The sequence below is a fragment of the Canis lupus genome, chromosome X, assembly GCF_003254725.2.
Source record: "Canis lupus dingo isolate Sandy chromosome X, ASM325472v2, whole genome shotgun sequence".
NCBI classification, from domain to species: Eukaryota; Metazoa; Chordata; class Mammalia; order Carnivora; family Canidae; genus Canis; species Canis lupus.
The window spans coordinates 23,139,248-23,157,547 of NC_064281.1; the positions used below are offsets into that span (position 1 = coordinate 23,139,248).

At 35.8% G+C, this 18,300-nt stretch overlaps 1 long non-coding RNA gene across 1 annotated transcript in view; it reads left to right on the top strand.

Annotated features, from left to right (window-relative positions):
• Positions 1–8,261, top strand: part of LOC112654554 (uncharacterized) — a 46,908-nt gene extending 38,647 nt beyond the window's left edge. Inside the window, exons 2-3 of the long non-coding RNA XR_003133104.3 lie at positions 3,363–3,424; positions 7,990–8,261. This is a non-coding gene — a long non-coding RNA (uncharacterized LOC112654554). The remainder of the gene's footprint in view (positions 1–3,362; positions 3,425–7,989) is intronic.
• The last annotated feature ends 10,039 nt before the right edge of the window (positions 8,262–18,300 follow it).

Genomic DNA, 18,300 nt, shown 5'->3' on the forward strand with positions numbered 1-18,300 from the left:
ATACTCTTCTATAAAAAAAAAATGTGTAACCTGATAAGTAAAATGTTTTCCAAATTTTGTGAGCTGCACTAGCAAATTAATCAAACCTAAGGAAGGAGTAGTGGGAACCTCTGATTTATATCTAGTTGGTCAGAAGCACAAGTGATAACCTAGGCTTGTGATTGGTATCTGAAGTGGGGGGTCAGTCTTCTAGAACTGAACCCTTAATCTGTGGGATCTGACACTATATCCAGGTAGATAGTGTCAAAATTGAGTTGGTTTGTAGGACACCCAGCTGGTGTCTAGAGAATTGCCTGTTGGTGGTGCAGGAAAACGCCCCCTCCACACGTTGGAAATTGGGTCCAGGAACCCAAAAGACAGACCAACCCTCCTACTAGCAGCTGATGGGGAGCAGAATTTGTCACCCCAAAATATACCTCTTGGGCGTAAGGATTATTTTAGGCTGATTATTTTTAAAAAACAGCAGACATGAAGGAAGTTCTGAAAACCAAGTAGAAGTTACCCTTTTGTAAGAGACATTTACATTTTCTAAAGGAAACATATTTGAATAGATTTCTCCCTCTCAGTACCAAACGAATGACTCAATCTCTAGAACCTCTTATCAATGGAGAAGGAACGGACTTAACTCTGCATAACAACCTTTCCCTTGATTTCTCTGCTTTGCCTTGTAACCTCTCAGACTGGCTCCCCACCCCCAATACAGTTTACCTTTAGCTGGAGATGTTAATTCAATGTGGTGGCTTGGGGAGTTATGCACTTTTCCTGGGTATCTCCTGTGCATATAGGAGGTATACATGCTATTAAAATAATTATTGATTTTCTCTTATTAATCTTTTTATTACAAAGGGCTCTCAGCCAAAAACCTTAGAAGAGTAGATAAAAAGTTATTTTTCCTCCTCCCCACATGGCCAATAAAGGCTTTCTTGTTCCATTGTGCAGGCCTTTATTTCAGGATCCTTTTGAGAAGGTTATGGTGGCCATTTTTGTCTCTATGTTGGAAGAGCTTTCTTAAGAAATAAATAACACAAAAAAAGCAGAGCCAAAATATCGAGAAAGACTGTATCATGTTGTCATTTAGTCTTGTGAATATTTCCTCTATTTGAAGTAAAAAAACACTCATGAAATTCTTAGTTACCAATAAATTACCTTTTGGTTTCAAGTATTCTCTGGTTGGGCTTCTGTTTTCTCCAACAGAAATACAGTTCTCCTACTCCCTCACATTAACGTTTTAGTACATGAAGTATATCAAATAAAAAGAAATCCATACTAAGATAGGAGACATTTTAATTAGAAAAAAAAAAAAGACAAGTGCAGTTGTGAAAACACTCCACTCTCAGAAATCTGTGTCTCAAAATCAAATGGAAAAACGTTTTCTCCCATTACATAAAGAAGAGGAGCAAAGACAGGCTTAATCTTTTAAGGGGTGCTGGACAGGCAAGGGCAAACAACCGGTGCCGGCTGACAAGAGAAGTTTTCCTGTGGTCAGCTGATTACCCAGGAGAAACCAAGAAGGGGGACAATTTCCACTTTTCGGTATTTGCCAAGGCTTTGGGGTAAGCCGAGTTTAGGGACCTAATCAGAAGGAGAGAAGCCTAACTAGAGTTTGGTCAAGACAAAGTAGAGGGTAAGTGAGAAATGGGCAATGCTGAACACTTGGTCAAGTATAATCAGGCAGTTTGTGGTTCTGAAGATCCACAAGCATCTTGATGAGAAGGATAATGACCATTCCTTTATATCTAATGCTTTGTTACTTTAGGCTGCCAATTAAGAGATTCAAGGTTTAATCTCCATTTCCTTAAATTTAGCATATGTATCTGTTCCTACAGACTACCCTGTTTTTAGACATTATCTTTTTCTTTAACATAGTATAAAATGGCTCAAATCCCAATTCCATGAGAAGTGGGAAACAGTCATCAGCAAAAATCTGTGAGGTTTTCCAGAGACAGAGAAGAACTTATTTTCCTTGATTCAGTCCACACTGCAGCCTACTTCACCACTATCTCACTCCCCACTGATAATCTGAGTTCCAGAGCTTCAGTCCTTCCATGAGAGGGTAGAGAAATGCCTTACAAATGCCCATGAAATTCTCTTTAATACCCCTGCTTCTGTGGCCTCCACTTGTTTTTACATTTAAGTTGGTGACCAAACTGGTATTTTTATGTCTCTTTTACATGCCCTGCATAGGTGATCTCCTAATTTGGGAATAGGAGGTTATTAGTACTTAATATCTTATGGCCTCAGACATAAATAAGACTAAATAGTTCCATTTAACATACTGTTTTTACATTCTTCATATTATGAATGGGTTATTCATAATAAAGTCAGAATAGCTAAGTAAACACACACTGGGAAAATTATAATCAAATTATCAGATATAATATTTTTAAAATTACATAGCTAATGAATATGTAGAATGCTAAGAACAGGAGAGTACAGTGGGAAAAGTTACAAAGAAAAAAGATAAGTTAGCACTTAATCTTTAATATTTCATTCACTGATTTTTAAAATGCATTTTTATATTATTAATTCTAAAACAAACAACATTCATACTGATAGGGTTCAGAATGACTCTCCCCAGAATGTGCCATCTTGGTAAATAGACTATTTTGAGCTGAAGACAATCAAGGCCCAAAAGACTCAGAAAGAGCTTTTACTTCCCCCTTAACTCCCTAAAAGAATATAGATAGAAGGCCTGGTCCGGGAAGAGTTCACCAGAGTTAATGACAAAGAATATGGGCTCGGTGTGGTAAGATGGCAGGAAGCCCTCACAGAACCTGTTTGTTCAAAGTCGTCTCTGTATCCCATTGTCTCTGATAAACATGTTTATCAAACATTTGCTCTTCTATCTTCCTGTAAAATATTTTCTTCCTTAGGGCAGTCCCAGACCCCTAACCTCTTCTTAGCTCAGGATGGCATATAAGCCTCAATTGCCTGACTGCCTGTGGTTCTCATATTCTTATGGGGCCCCAACTCATATGCAATTAAACTTTATTTTCTTCTGTTAATCTCTCATGTGAATTTATTTATTAGACCAGGCAGAGGAGGGGATCCCTGGGTGGCGCAGCGGTTTGGCGCCTGCCTTTGGCCCAGGGCGCGATCCTGGAGACCTGGGATCGAGTCCCACATTGGGCTCCCGGTGCATGGAGCCTGCTTCTCCCTCTGCCTGTGTCTCTGCCTCTTTCTCTCTCTCTCTCTGTGACTATCATAAATAAATTAAAAAAAAATTAAAAAAAAAAAGACCAGGCAGAGGAATCTGGAAGGGTAGACAAAAATTTTTCCTTCTCTAAAATAGCAAGGATGATTTTATTGAATTACACATCAGGGAGAGTTACTCAGGCTGATACCAGTGTGTTTCCTTTCAGATCTATACCCACTGCAAGAATGCTTTTCAGATGTGTTATTGTTCTCAACCATCAACTTAAAGGTATCTTTATGGGCAAACTATTGAAAGATTTATCAATATTTTATTTATTTTACTCATATATGGTGGCCAGCATTTCAGAAATTTAACAGGGCAAGGAAACATTTAGTTTCTTCATAAGAAATCTAGCTTAAAGTGTAAATTCAACAAAATTTAAAACATTTACTTTTAAAAAGATTGGTTTATTTATTTTAGAGAGAGAGTGTGTGAGCTAGGGGAGGGGCAGAGGGATAGGAAGAGAGAAAATTTCAAGCAGACTCTGCACTGAGCATTAAGCCCAATGCAGGGTTTATCTTATAACTCCGAGATCATGCCCTGAGCAGAAATCAAGAGTCAGACACTCAACAGACTGAGCCACCAGGTGCCCCTGAAAGCCTTATTTAAAATAAAAATTAAAAATTAGCAAAAAAATACATTTAACAAATATTCAATATTCCCTATAGAAATATAAATTGTTGAATCAGAGCCACTAAAATATTTTTATTTCAATAAAATATCCCTTAAACATTTTCTTTTTGAATAAGGAATATGTTGCTATTGCCCAAATGATAGAGAATCTGTGCTTATACCGCTATTCCATGATTTAGGCCAGAAATGGAGGTGGGTCTTTGTTGATATATGGATTGTTTATTTTACAGTTTTCCTCTGGGAAGAAGAGAAATTAGAATTTAGGTAGTAGGCTCTATACCATACCTGTGCATATTTTGTATTATGCATTTCATAATTATCTCATATATATTTTAACATGTTTAATTAATTAAAACTATAGAGTTAATGGTACAAATAAAAATTAAGTCATAGAAGTAATAATTTTCCTATATTTTTGAGGCTATCTTCATTTGATATAGCTACACAGTGAATTAGGAAAGGCTACAATATATTTTTGCTCCTCACCTCTGGAAAGACAGGCTTAAACATCTATGTAAGTTAAAAACCCATTTGGGCTGCCTTCATTGCATCATTAAGAACTCATTCTGGAGTTTTCATGTCAATTAGGCAAAATTATTCTTCAATGGACTCAGAGATTAAGCACTGTACTAGGTTGTATAAGGAGATATGCCTGCCTTCAAAATTCTAATGATCATTTGAGGTAGAGAACATACATGGTGAAGAGGTATAATCCAAATATATTAGCAAGCTTATAAGAACAAACCATAGATGAACTAATATTACTAATATTACTGATGACCATAACTCTGAAGTCGAGCAAACATTATACTTTTGATCTCTTTTTGGCTGAAGGTAGCATATCATAAAAACAAACAAACAAATCAAACAAAAATATACAGATTTAAAAACCCTACCAGCTTTAAACAAACAAACCTGAGATAAAAATCTTGGTCAGTAGTTCTACAAGTGCGATAATTTTTTAATCCCTCTGAGCCTGTTTTTTCCTCTGAAAAATGTGAAAAGTTATTTGTCTCCTAAAACAGAATTATGCAAAGATCTGTGCCTGACAAACTGTAAGCATTCTATAAATGTAATGCTCATTACAATGCATATAATAATTGCTAAGAAATACCTAACTGGGGAAAATGGTAGTACATATGACCATATAAAACAGCTTTTTCGGGACGTCTGGGTGGCTCAGCGGTTGAGCGTCTGCCTCTGGCCCAGGGCAGGATCCCAGGATCCGGGATCGAGTCCCACATCAGGCTCCTTGCAGGGAGCCTGCTTCTCCCTCAGCCTGTATCTCTGCCTCTCTGCCTCTCTCAATCTCTCTCTCTCTCATAAATAAATAAAAAATATTAAAAAATAAATATCCATATACTGACTAATAGATAAGTAGGGGAAAAATAAAACTGGGAACTATTAAACTTTTAAAGGAAAAAAGAATGAGAAAAAATGCAGGAGAAAGAAGAAAAAGGAAGATGGAGAAGAAGAAGAGGAGGACGCTCTAGAGAGAAGCAAAAAGAAGGCAGAAGGGAAGGAGAAATCAGGCAAAAGAGAGAGGAGTGTAGCACACCTTAGAAGTATTCTTTTTAAAAAATGAAGGAAAAGGAAAGAAATCTTTCATAGTTTCAAGGCAATTCAAATGAAACTTGCCTCTATTAAAACGAAGTTATGAGTTATAAGCTGATATAAAAACAGAATGAGATTAACAGAGAAATTCAGAATTAAGGAACTCAATTTGAGAATAAAACACAGAATTTTAAAATGCACACAGAGTAGCAAAGTGCACAAACAATGCTGCCAGAAAGTAAGTGGTCTAGAAGCAAGTATTGGTAAATGTTCCAGGGAGAATAAAGAGAGAATAGTGGGTAACCTAAAAAAATACAATATTTGGAATGGAAAATAAATTTTTAAGAATATGATGCAAGGAAAGTTTTCTATAATAAAAGAAGACCAGGTATTCAACCTGAAAGTGCTCACTGTGTACCAAGACAATTCATAATGAATGTTAATGCTAACACATATCCTTGTGAAATGACTAAACCACAAAGGTACATTCCTAAAGGCCTTCAGTCAGAAAATCAAGCCATTAAGTTAGGGGAAAATATTAACATTAACTACTATTTATTTTCAAGAACATTAGACATAAGAAGTATAAATTATAATACCTACTGGGTTTTAAAAAAATAATTATTTCTCCCCAACTTTTAAACATTTAGAAACTAGATGTTCCATTATAGGAAAATGAAAAACCCAACAAGAAAAGGACACAAAAAAACACTAATTATCATGAGCAGTTTTGTTTGATTTAAACTTCTAGTTCTGTGTATGTGTGTGTATGTGCACGTGTGTACATTTATACAAGTAAGCACTCATTTTGTGGTTGAGATCTGATAGTACACATCATTCTCTTTCACATGTAAAGATATTTAACAATTTATATTGGTCATAGATCAAAGTATATGACTACTTTGATAACCAAGAATACAATACACCAACTCAATCAGGATAGAAATGTAACCTTACTTTTCCCAAGGTCAAATATTGCTTAAATGACAAAAATGACAAGCCTTTGATAAAAAAAAAATGGGGGCAGAATTACAAGTAAAGTACTACATTCCCTGGGGCATCTGGCTGGCTCAGTAGGCAGGGCATGTGACTCTTAATCTCAGGGCCCTGAGTTCAAGCCCCATGTTGGATGTAGAGCTTATTTTTTAAAAAATATTACATTCCCTTAATGTTCAATTTAAAGTGAGACACAAAGCAGGCATGCAATAAGAATAATGCTTTTAAGAGAATCCATTATCAGGTCTGTAGCATTAAAATAATAGGGTATGGTGTTTCTATTCAATTGTTTTACAATGTACTCAGAGAATGGCCAAAAGTAAGCACACATACACCAATCTTCTCCTCCCTTTTTGACCCAGTATAATAACTATAGTGGGTACTACTCAAAGAGGTTTAGCCATTCCCTTACCTCAACACAAAATTTCATATGAATTTTAACCAAAAAATTTACAAAAGGTGTTATGGTAGGGTTGCCTGGGTGGCTCAGTTGGTTGTGCACTCCACTCCTGATTTTGGCTGGAGTTGTGGTTTCAGGGTCATGGGATCGAGCCCACCTTGGGCTTTGCACTCAGCATGGGTCTGCTTATCCCTCTCCCTCTGCTCAGGCAGGCACAAGTATGCTCTCTCCGTCTCTCTTTCAAATAAATAAATAAAATATTTTTAAAAATGTGTTACATCAGTAGCTCTACTTTTAATATACTTGGTGCATCTCAGAACATGTAAAAAGACAAGATTTTTTTTAAAAAAGGACATAACATAAACTAGTAGGGAGGAATGTCATCCTTCCATATTTCTCCCTTCCAACCTCCTTCAATTCAACTCCTGATACTATACTGCACACAAAAGTAGTCTACCAATTATATTTCCAAAGAAAATACTTCCCATTAATATTTTCAAAGCTATCCAAAACTCTTATTTTTCTACCACTACTTAAATACACTGGGCATTCCTACATATTCAGAAAATTTAGCTATCTGAAGAATTTGTTTATTCACTTTATACATAGTACCATTAAACAAAACTACATACATGTAAGGATGATTACCATCCAAGGTAACTTCTAATTTGGCTATCCTAGCCATCAACGTGTCCTTCTCACTTCCTTCTCTACAACAATCCAGTAGACAAATATAAATATACTATTCAGAAGTGGTTGAACAATTCAAATTAATTTCCAAAAATATTGTACAGAAGACAAGCTTTCCTATGTGTTTCAACACAAAGTGTACAAATGGGCTAATTTTATTCATACAGTTCTTAAACATCTAGAAACTAGATGTTGCAATATTGGGATTTATTTGTCCTTTATGTACTATAAACAGAGCAAAACAAAATATGGCTCAAAGAAGAGGTTTAACCATGTCATTCCCAAATGATAAGATTCATACAAATTTTAATAAAATACTAACAAAACATGTTCTTTTAGTACCCCTACTTTTAACTCATTTTGTGCATCTCAGCAAATTTGGAACATGAAAGATTAGATATTTCAAAAAAGGACACAGCTTTATCAACTATGTATGCAAAAGTGGAATATAATGCATATATAGATCAGTGGTTATGACATGAAAATATCCTCTAAATTTGAACTCTTTCTTTCTTCTCAGAGTTTTTTGTTCTACCTCCAACCCACTGAACAAATGTGGTCCTGTGTTATCCTTGGTGTCCTTCCTAACGGTGGTCTAAAGATTCCATTTCCAAAAGGCCTACCAGAAGACATTTATTTGTTCTTTAAGAATTTTTTTAATATACAAAAAGTTACTTAATAAAACCTGTGATTTCGAACTATACTTTTTAATCAAATATCAACAACCCCTTCAGATCTAGGCTTCGAAGTCTAGATGTAGCACAATAAGAATCTGAAGTTGATTTCCAAAAGGCTGAGGGAAAAACTGAAAGAAAGAAAGAAGAAGTCTTTTTTTTTTGAGAGAAGTCTTTTTTATGCCATATGTGTTAAGAGTTTTATAAATGACCAGTGCATCTTTCCGAATGTGGGGCCTGCCCCACTGGTCAAGATCGTAAGTTGTTCTCTTTTCTCTCACCCACTCACTCTCCAGGGCTGGCAGCAGGCCTACCGCCCACCTGCTGGCTGCTGACCTCTCCCCTGGCCTTGTCTGGGGCTCCACCCACCTGCCGGGGCAGAAAGGCCTTGCTCTGTCCTGGTCAGCATAAGCGGCATCTACTTCAACGGGGACCCAGCAGTTCAGCCCGGTCACAGAATGTGCACGTCTCCTGTCAGGACAAGCTCACCTCCAAGAAGGCCCCTTCCCATGCCTTGGGCATTCTGGCATCCTCCAGCTTCTGGGCCCTCTGCAGGAGTCAAACAGCAAACAGTAGTCTGGAAGCCGGAGAGCTCCACCAGTGCAATTAGGGCACCGACACGGGTCGTCGCAGCCTTTGGTCCGGCAGGCTCTGAGTGCAGGAGCAGATGCGCGGGAGCAGATGCGCGGGAGCAGATGCGCAGGAGCAGACGCGCGCGAGTCCCCAGTCGCTAGAGCCTACTGAGGCTGCCCGCTGCAAGGGCTTCCGGAACCCTAGTGGGGAGGCACGCGTGTGATCGGAAGAGCCCCTAGGGGCACCAGCTCAAAGGCCGGAAGTGGCTGGAAAATCAACAGCGCGCGATCCAACAGTGACTGGAAGGTCCTTTGTTACCACAGCACTGGAGCAGGTAGATGGCCAGAAGGGCCTGGGTTCCACCGCAGTCGGGCTGGATTGTGGCGTGAAGAGCCCCACAGGTCCTCACCACAGCAGCCATACTGTGTTTGAAAGGGCAACGGGGTAAGGAGCTCAAGGGCGGTGACTGGAAGGTACCTCAGGGCATCAGTGTGTGCCTGGGATGGTTGCAGGTGAGAGTCCTAGATTCTGTCCACACCACGAAGGCGGGTTGGTGACTGAAAGGAACCTCCTGACACCAGCATGTGGGAAGAATGATGGCCGAAAGGAAAAGCCTCCAATTCTCTAGAACACTGACAGGCCATTGGCTGGTAACCAGAAGAGCCCTAGTGCTCCAGGAGATGGCATGCAAGGTGACTAGAAAGACCCTTGTTTTCCCAGCAGGCAGGCACACTAGTCACTGTTAAGCCTTGTCTAGGAAAAAGTGCATGTCTGGAAATTAGTAAGGAAAGGCCCTTAATAAAAAGTGACTATTGCAATAGAGAGACAGGGACAATTACACTAAGCAGATGTCTAAAACCTAATCCACAAACAATTTAGGGAAGAGGTGGGTAAGCAAAGCTTTTATATGCAGAAACCATGGGATAGGTGGCTGTGGAAGGAGAAAAGAGAATGCAGAAAGCTATTAGCAGGAGGGCTTACAACTTAACAACTGTATTAAATATTGCAATAAAGGAAAGGTTGAGGCAGAAAATGTTTATCTGTGCCCAATCACCTGAGTCACAAGCTGGGCTTGAGGTGAGAAAACAAGTTACAGTGCAGGAGGTTCAGGTAAAGTTTAGGGCTTAGCTGTCCTAGTCAAGCTTGTCTACAGCTACGTCAAGCACAACGTTTCATCAATCTTGTTAGTCCCTTCTCTTGTTCAAGACAGGTTCCATGATACAGTCTTTGAACAATGTAGGGGTAAGGAGAATCTGAATTAGTGATGGCTAAGTGAAATAGTTCTCAGGATCAGTTTTTTTCTTATTTTTGTCTCTATGGGACCAGTTAACCCATCTGTTAGACCCACTGGCAGAAGTCACTTGTTTCAGGGTCCTACAGATCAGGCATCTGAAAAGAGTGAGGCCTAAAATACAAAATGATAAATATTATTATCATTTCATGTAAAGAGCCGGGAATTGAACACTAAAGGTATCCAGTCCAGTGACTTCCAAGAGGTCAGTGGTTAAAAATCTTACAATTACACAACATTGCTCATTGGGTTTTTGATGCTTTTGGTGACATTACCTATAAGCCTCTGTTAGCTCTCTTATAAGGGAATGCCGGTCTGAACAATTTATCCGATTTTACCAGTGGTCCAGACACTTGTCCTGGAAGAAATCAGCCAGTGTATAGTCTGCTGCAGTAATGAATCCTTCAAGATATAATCAGATTGGTCTGGCTTTAGTTCAACAGTGCTTCTTCAGATCCTGGAGAAAAAGCCACCTATGAGGCCACCTGTAATCCCTAGAAGAATCTGGTAGTCAGATTTTAGTTCTTGGTGATACCAAGGTAGGAGAGAGGTAGAAAAATTGGAAATGTTAGTTTGGAGGGATATAACCAGGTATTAAAAGCAACGGGAAGAATGAAAAACCTGGTACAGTTTCACAGTTTGGGCAAGGTAATTGGATCCATTCTAATTTACAAGTAGAGAACAAAAATGTTTTTTCCACCATGGGAGAGAAATCCAGTTTAATCTCTACCATAAAAGACAGAATTTGCATACTACCAGTTACTTCCAATTTATAAAAAGGTATGAAATAGCTCAAAGATGATGAACAAGACCAGAATTTGATAACCCAGAAGGATGTACTATAGTTTTTGTTTGTTTATTTGTTTGTTTAGTTTCAAGTGTATAACATACTGATCTGACAGTTCTATGATATGCAATACTCACCATGATAAGTGTAATTACCATCTGTCACCATACAACATCATTACAATGTTATTGACGATGTTCCCTGTGCTGTATTTTTCATTTCTGTGACTTAATTTATTATATTAACTAAAATTTTGTACCTCTTAATCCCATCACCTATTTCACGCACCTCCCACCCCCCCTCTCCTCTGGCAACCACCAATTTGTTCTCTGTATTTATGAGTCTTTCTTGTTTGTTTGTTCATCTGTTTTGTTTTTAGATTCTACATATAATTGAGATCATATGGTATTTATCTTTCTCTGTCTGACTTATTTCATTTAGCATTATACCCTCTAGGTCCATCCATGTTGTCACAAATGGCAAGATCTCATTCTTTTTTATGGCTGAGTAATATTCCTCGTGTGTGTGTGTGTGTGTGTGTGTGTGTGTGTGTGTGTGCTTGTATACACACCACATCTTCCTTATCCATTCATCTATCTATGGACATCTAGGCTGTTTCCATGTCTTGGCTATTCTACATAAAGCTGCCATAACAATAAGGGTGCATGTAACTGTTAGACTTAGTGTTTTTGTATTCTTTGGGTGAATATCCAGTAGTGGAATTACTGGATCATATGGTAGTTCTATTTTCAATTTTTTGAAGAAACTCCATGCTCTTTTCCACAGTGACTGTAGCAGTCACCAACAGTGCACTAGGGTTTCCTTTTCTCCACATCCTTACCAACAGTTGTTATTTCTTATCTTTTTGATACTAGCTATTCTGACAGGTGTGAGGTGGTAGCTCATTGTGCTTTTGATTTGCATTTCCCTGATAATTGGTGATGCAGAGCATCTTTTCATGTGTCTATTAGTCATCTGTATGTCTTCTTTGGAAAAATGTCTATTCAGTTCCTCTGCCCACTTTTTAATAAAAAAAATGTTTTGGTGTTGAGTTGTAGGAGTTCCTTATATATTTTAGATATTAAGCTTTTTATCAGATATATAATTTGCAAATACCTTCTCCCATTCAGCTGGTTGCTTTTTTTCTCTTGTTGATGGTTTCCTTTGCTGTACAACAGCTTTTTGTTTGGTAGTCCCAATTGCTTATTTTTGCTTTTCTTTCCTTTGCCTGAGGAGATATATCCAGGAAAATGTTGCTAAGGGTGATGTCCAGGAGATTATTATCTATGTTTTCTTTTAGAAGTTTTATGGGTTCATATCTCACATTTTCAGGTCTTTAATCCATTTTGAGTTTATTTGTAGGAAAGTGATCCAGTTTCATCCTTTTGTATGTAGCTGTCCAGTTTTGCCAACACCAATTTTTGAAGAGACCATCCTTTCCTTGTTTTATATTCTTGTCTTCTTCATTATAGATTAATTGACCATATAAGTCTGGGCTTATTTATGTGCTCTCTATCCGGTTCCATTTATCCATGTGTGCTATAGGTTTTTATTGCAACATAATATTTTTAACCTCATTTATTTTTTCTTTCAGTTTTATTGAGATATAATTGACATACAGAAAATAATGTTTTTTTTCTTGTGATAAGAACTTTTAGGATCTACTCTCTTGCAACTTTAGAATGTACCATAATGTACTGTTAACTATAGTCATCATGTTGTACATTATATCCTTAGTACTTACTTATCTTATAACTGGAAGTTTGTACCTTTTGACCCCTTCATTCAATTTATCCCACTCCCATCCCCTCTTCTGGTAGCTATAAATCTGATCTATTTTTCTATGAGTTTGGTGTTTTAGTTTCCACATAGAAGTAAGATCATAAAGTATTTGTCTTTTTCTGACTTATTTCACTTAGCATAATGCCCCGAAGGTCCATCCATGTTGTTGCAAATGGCAGGATTTTCTTATTTTTATAGCTGAATGGTATTCCATAGGGTATATACGTCACATTTTCTTTGAACATTTATCTATTAATGGATATTTAGGTTATTCCATGTCTTGGCTCTGTAGATAATGCTCCAGTAAACATGGGGGTACAGATATTTCTTTGACATAATGTTTTGTTTCCTTCAAATGTATACCCAGAAGTAGAATTGCTGGATTATATGTTAGTTCTATTTTTAATATTTTTAGAAAACTCTCTGCTGTTTTAACATAGTAGCTGACCATGCATTTTTCTCCACATCCTTGTCAGCATCTGTTCTCTCTTATCTTTTTGATAATAGCCATTCTGAAAGGTGTGAGGTAATATCTCATTGTGCCTTTGATTTGCATTTCCCTAATGATTAGTGATGTTGAGCACCTTTTCAGAAACATATATTTTTTTTACAGTAACTCTTCCCTCTTTTGAGCAACAATAATTTCAAAGAAATATTATTCGGGATGATACAATAAGGCTGGTCTCATTAGAGTTTGCCTGATTATTTATATAGATGTAGTAAGAATGATTCTCTACATAAGCCTTTTTAAGTTTACTGGAAGTTGTCATAAGGAATTTCAGATTGGAATTTTAAAAGCCTCTTGAGGCTAGGACGCTAAGTTAAGAATTTGCCATCACATTTTACCTACGATATCTATATATTTGAGTGAATCCTTCTTTTCTTGAGGTCACCAAAGTATCCTAAGATTCCTTGGCCTATCAGGAAGTGATTTTCCTTATTTATCTGTAAGTCTAGAAGTCTTGTGATCCAGGTACCAGGCCAGTTTTCCCAAGAAGGCTATTTAAGGATTTGCTCCATAAAGTTAACCCTAGCTCCTTAAAAGTGTCTAGTTGTAGCTCATTAAATAAACTTCATTCTCAAATATGAAATTCTAGACAAAGCCTCAGTTGCATAACCAATGCTTCCAAATACATTTTATTAACAAGAAAGATGGACTCATTCAATCTGTGCAAATAACTAATATTACCACGAAAATAAGAATACTCAGTAAGAGTTTCTGAATCAATAGAGGGATCAAACAGGGATAGAAAGATAAATGTTTCATTCTTTTTACAAAAGTGTAGTCTACTAAATTGTCATGAGTTAGAGATAGCTTATATGCAGAAGTAGAACATTAAAGTACAAGCAGTATTCCTAACAAACCCTATAATCATCCTTCATCAGTTCATTCAGTCCTGTGTAATTAATTATTGTTCCATTTGATCTGGGTTAGCAGTCTCATGAACTCATCTGTTTTTCCACTAGAGTTCCAGAAACTGAGTTCTGACTTTAGCCACTGATATGGTTTTAAAGTTGTTATAGTGATGTCATCAAAAGACTGTACCCAAGGATACCCAGTCTTTTTCCATGCATCTCTGAGACAGTCCTTCTTTGTTGAAGACAAACATTCTGGCATGTAGCTGATGGCAGGCACTTTCAGGGAAGCCTCAGAATAAACAGAAACTATGTTGTATATGACAAAAGATAAAATAGATATGGTTAACTTATTACTGATAATTTTCAAAATGGATGATCTGATATGAGCTCATTATGAAAATAATGTGATTAACCAGGAAGTTTGCTTGTTTTATGGCCTGCAAAATGAAAAATTCAATCCAAAATGTTTTGGACAGAAAATTATAAACATAATGATTAGCCCTATTTTGAAAGAAAAGTGGATATCTAACTTATAAAAATGGATGAATATAATGTTGACAGAGAAAAAAATCTTCGAATGTAACATGTAATACTCCTGAGATATAATATACCATGAATACATCAGTTAATTACTTAGATTATACTCAAGAATATATCAAGAATATCAAGTAAAGCATATCAAATCTCTAGCAGGTCCTGAACATCTTTGTATTAACAAAATTCCATTGTTAGTGATGTGAATTCTCAGTTGAAAACCATTGGTCTAGAACATGCTGGATTCACTTTTGAGAAGTAAAATTTGACCAAGTTCACATTTAAAATAATAACTGAAATTATCATTAGTAACATTATACTACTGTTGTCTAATATCTAGAAAAGCAGCACCAGGACTCTGATAAGTAGAAGTATCATTGGTATCAAAGGCATGATAAGTATCTAGAAATTTCATTTAATTTATTAATTTATTATTAAATACTTATATTAATAATATTTTTACCTGTACATATTTATCTAGGAAAGGCTAAGTGTCTCTTCTGACTTACAGTGCTTTCCATGTAGCTCAAAACATCAAATAAATTTAACTATTGGTAGCAACTTTCTTTTTACAAGGTGAAGGAACAAATCTTTTGTGATTTTTCATGGACCTAGGAAATGCAGACAGTTTTAGGTACAAAAGATAACATTTAGGATTCAGTTTTAGAAAAATAGAATGTCAAAAGTCGTCAGGGCATTTAAAAACTTAATTAAATAGGATCATGGGTAAGTGAAAAATAATACTTGGCTACCCAAGTGACAATGGAAATTTTAAGAGAAAAATATAGGAACTAACATGATTATAAAAACTCTTAGGTCTTTTAAAAGTGAGAATATTTTGTTTTCTTACATAATCAGAAGCATTATAGAGTCAACATAAGGCATAGGAAATTATTCTAATAAGACATAGCCTAATTGCTTAAAAAGCAGATTACTCAGAAGATAAGGAAAAACCTTTTATAACCTCTTATTAAGAGCAGACCAATTCTCTAAGAAAATTGTTCAATTTAACAGAAGGAAAAACCAAATTCTAATTTTGCATGAGTATAACATTTGATACTAAAGTTCTTTTAGAAATCATATAAATGAATTTATCAACCTTAGCTAACTTGGACCACAACAAAATTCCCTGTACAACAAAATTCCCTGTACAACAAAATTGCCCACCAATGAATCTTTTATAACTTTTCAAGTTTGTCCTACACTTTTTTCTTTCTCATTCTGGAATACCAAGTTCTTTTGCTTTAGACTAAAACTATTCTCTTTTTATTAATAAAAACATACTCTGCATACCTTGTATACAATATATTAATTATAAAGTTTAACAATTAGTAACTTCTGTTATATAGAGGAAGCTTGGAAGTGGATAATTATGAAATATGATACACTAGCATTTAATAGCAGACTAGCAAAACTTACAAACATCTCACAACTTTTTATAGTTATATGAAGGATATTATAATATATCCTTGTAGTACAGTTTCTGAACTTGGCAAAACTAAACATTCATTAATAAATCCAAATATATATACCCTTAAAATTATGCCTAGCATTCAATATTTTAGTATTTTATCTCATTTACAATGATCTGGGTATTTAACGAATATCTATTAACATAATTTAGTATAAATGTAAGGCTTTCAGTTACCTAAATATCTTTAAATGCATCTTTTTTTTTTTTTAAGTAGGCTCCATGCCCAGTGTGGAGCCCAATGTGGGGCTTGAACTCACAACCCTGAGATCAAGACCTTAGCTAAAATCAAGAGTCAGATACTTAACCAACTGAGCTAACCAGGTGCCCCCGAAGCATCTTTTTAAAGACAGCTTTATTGAGGAGCACCTGGCTGGCTCAGTCAGTAGAGCATGAGACTTTTGATCTTAGGGTCATAAGTTTAAGCCTCATGTTGTGCATAGAGATTATTTTTTAAAAATAGTTTTATTGAGATGTAATTCTCATACCATACAATTCAGTGAGTTTTGATAGAATACATTATTTTAAAAAATTGTGTTAAAATATATATAACATAAAACTTCCCTTGTAACCATTTTTAAGTATACATTTCAGTGGCATTAAGTACATTCCCAGTGTTGTACAACCATCACCACTATCCATTTCCAGAACTTGTTCATAATCTCAAACAAAAATTCTGTATCCCCAAAAAAATTCTGTATCCCTTAACCTGTGTCATACTTTCTATGTCTATGATTTTGTCTATTACAGATATCTCTTATAAGAGGACTCATATAATATGTGTACTTTTTATGTCTGGTTTATTCCACCTAGCGTAATGTTTTCTCGATTTGTCCATGTTTTTGTCCATGTTGTAGCATACATTGAAACTTCATTCCCTTTCATGGCTGAATATTTCATTGTATCTCTGTACCATATTTTGTTTATTTGTCTATTGATGGACAGTGGGATTTTTCCACCTTTTGTCTATTTTGAATAATAATGCAAAGAATATTAGCATATAAGTATTTCTTTGAGTATCTGCTTTTCTTTGGGTGTACACCTTGGAGTGAATTGACTAGGTCATTTATTAATTCTATGTGTAGTTGTTTGAAATACCACCAAACTGTTTTCCACAGTGGCTGCATTATTTTCATTCCTACCAGCAATGTATGAGGGCTCCAATTTCTCCACATACTCTCCAATACTTATTTTCTGGTTTTGTTTTTAAATTATAGTTCTCTTAGTAAGTGTAAAGTGGTGTGCTTTTAGCCATTTGTATTTTTTTTTTTTCATTTGTATATTTTCTTTGGAGAAATGTCTATTCCATTCTTCACTCGTTTTTAATTGGTTAATTGCCTTTTATTGTGAAATTATAGATGTTCCTTGTATGTTATAAATATTAAACCCTTATCAGATACATAATTTCTAAATATTTTCTTCTATTCTGCAAGTTGTCTTTTCATGCTATTGATAATATACTTTGATGCACCAAAATTCTTAATTTTGGTAAAGTTTACTTTCTTTTTCTGTTATTGTTCATGCTTTTGGTGTCATATATAAGAATCTATTGCCAAATACAAGGTCATGAAGATTTAGCAGTGATTTCTTCTAAGAGTTTTATGGTTTCATAGCATTTACATTTAAGTTGTTGCTCCATTTTGGGTTGATTTTTATAGATGGTATAAAGTAGGAGTCCGGCATCTTTTGAATGTGGAAAGCCAGTTGTCTTAGTTACCATGTGTTAAAGAGATTGTTCTTTCCCCATTAAACGGACTTGCCACCCTTGTCAAAAAGCAATTAGTCATAAATGTATGGGTTTATTTTTGAACTCTTAATTCTATTCCAGTGATCAATAGGTCTTTCCCTATGCTGATACCATACTGTTTTGATTAGTGTAGCTTTGTAGTAATTTTTGATATTGGGAAGTATGTGTCTTACAACTTTATCTTTTTAAAGATTGTTTTGTTTGTCCTGGGCCTCTTGAAGTTCCATATGAGTTTAAGGTTTGACTTTTCCACTTCTGCAAAATAATGTTGGAATGTTGATTGGGGTTGCATTGAATGTATAAATTGCTTTGGGTAGTATTGACCTTTTGACAATATTAAGTTTTCCTACCCATGAACAGGATTATCTTTCCATTTATTTAGATCTGTAATTTTTTCAGCAGTGTTTTATATTTTCAGTGTATAAATTTTTGCCTCCTTGGTTAAATTTATTCCCAGGTGTTTTATTCTTTTAGATGCTATTACAAATGGAATTGCTTTCTCAATTCCTTTTCTGATTTTTCATTCCTGATATATTGAAATACAAGTGATTTTTTTGTGTGTTGATATTGTACCCTGTAACTTTGCTTATTTTTTAAAAAATAACTGAAACAG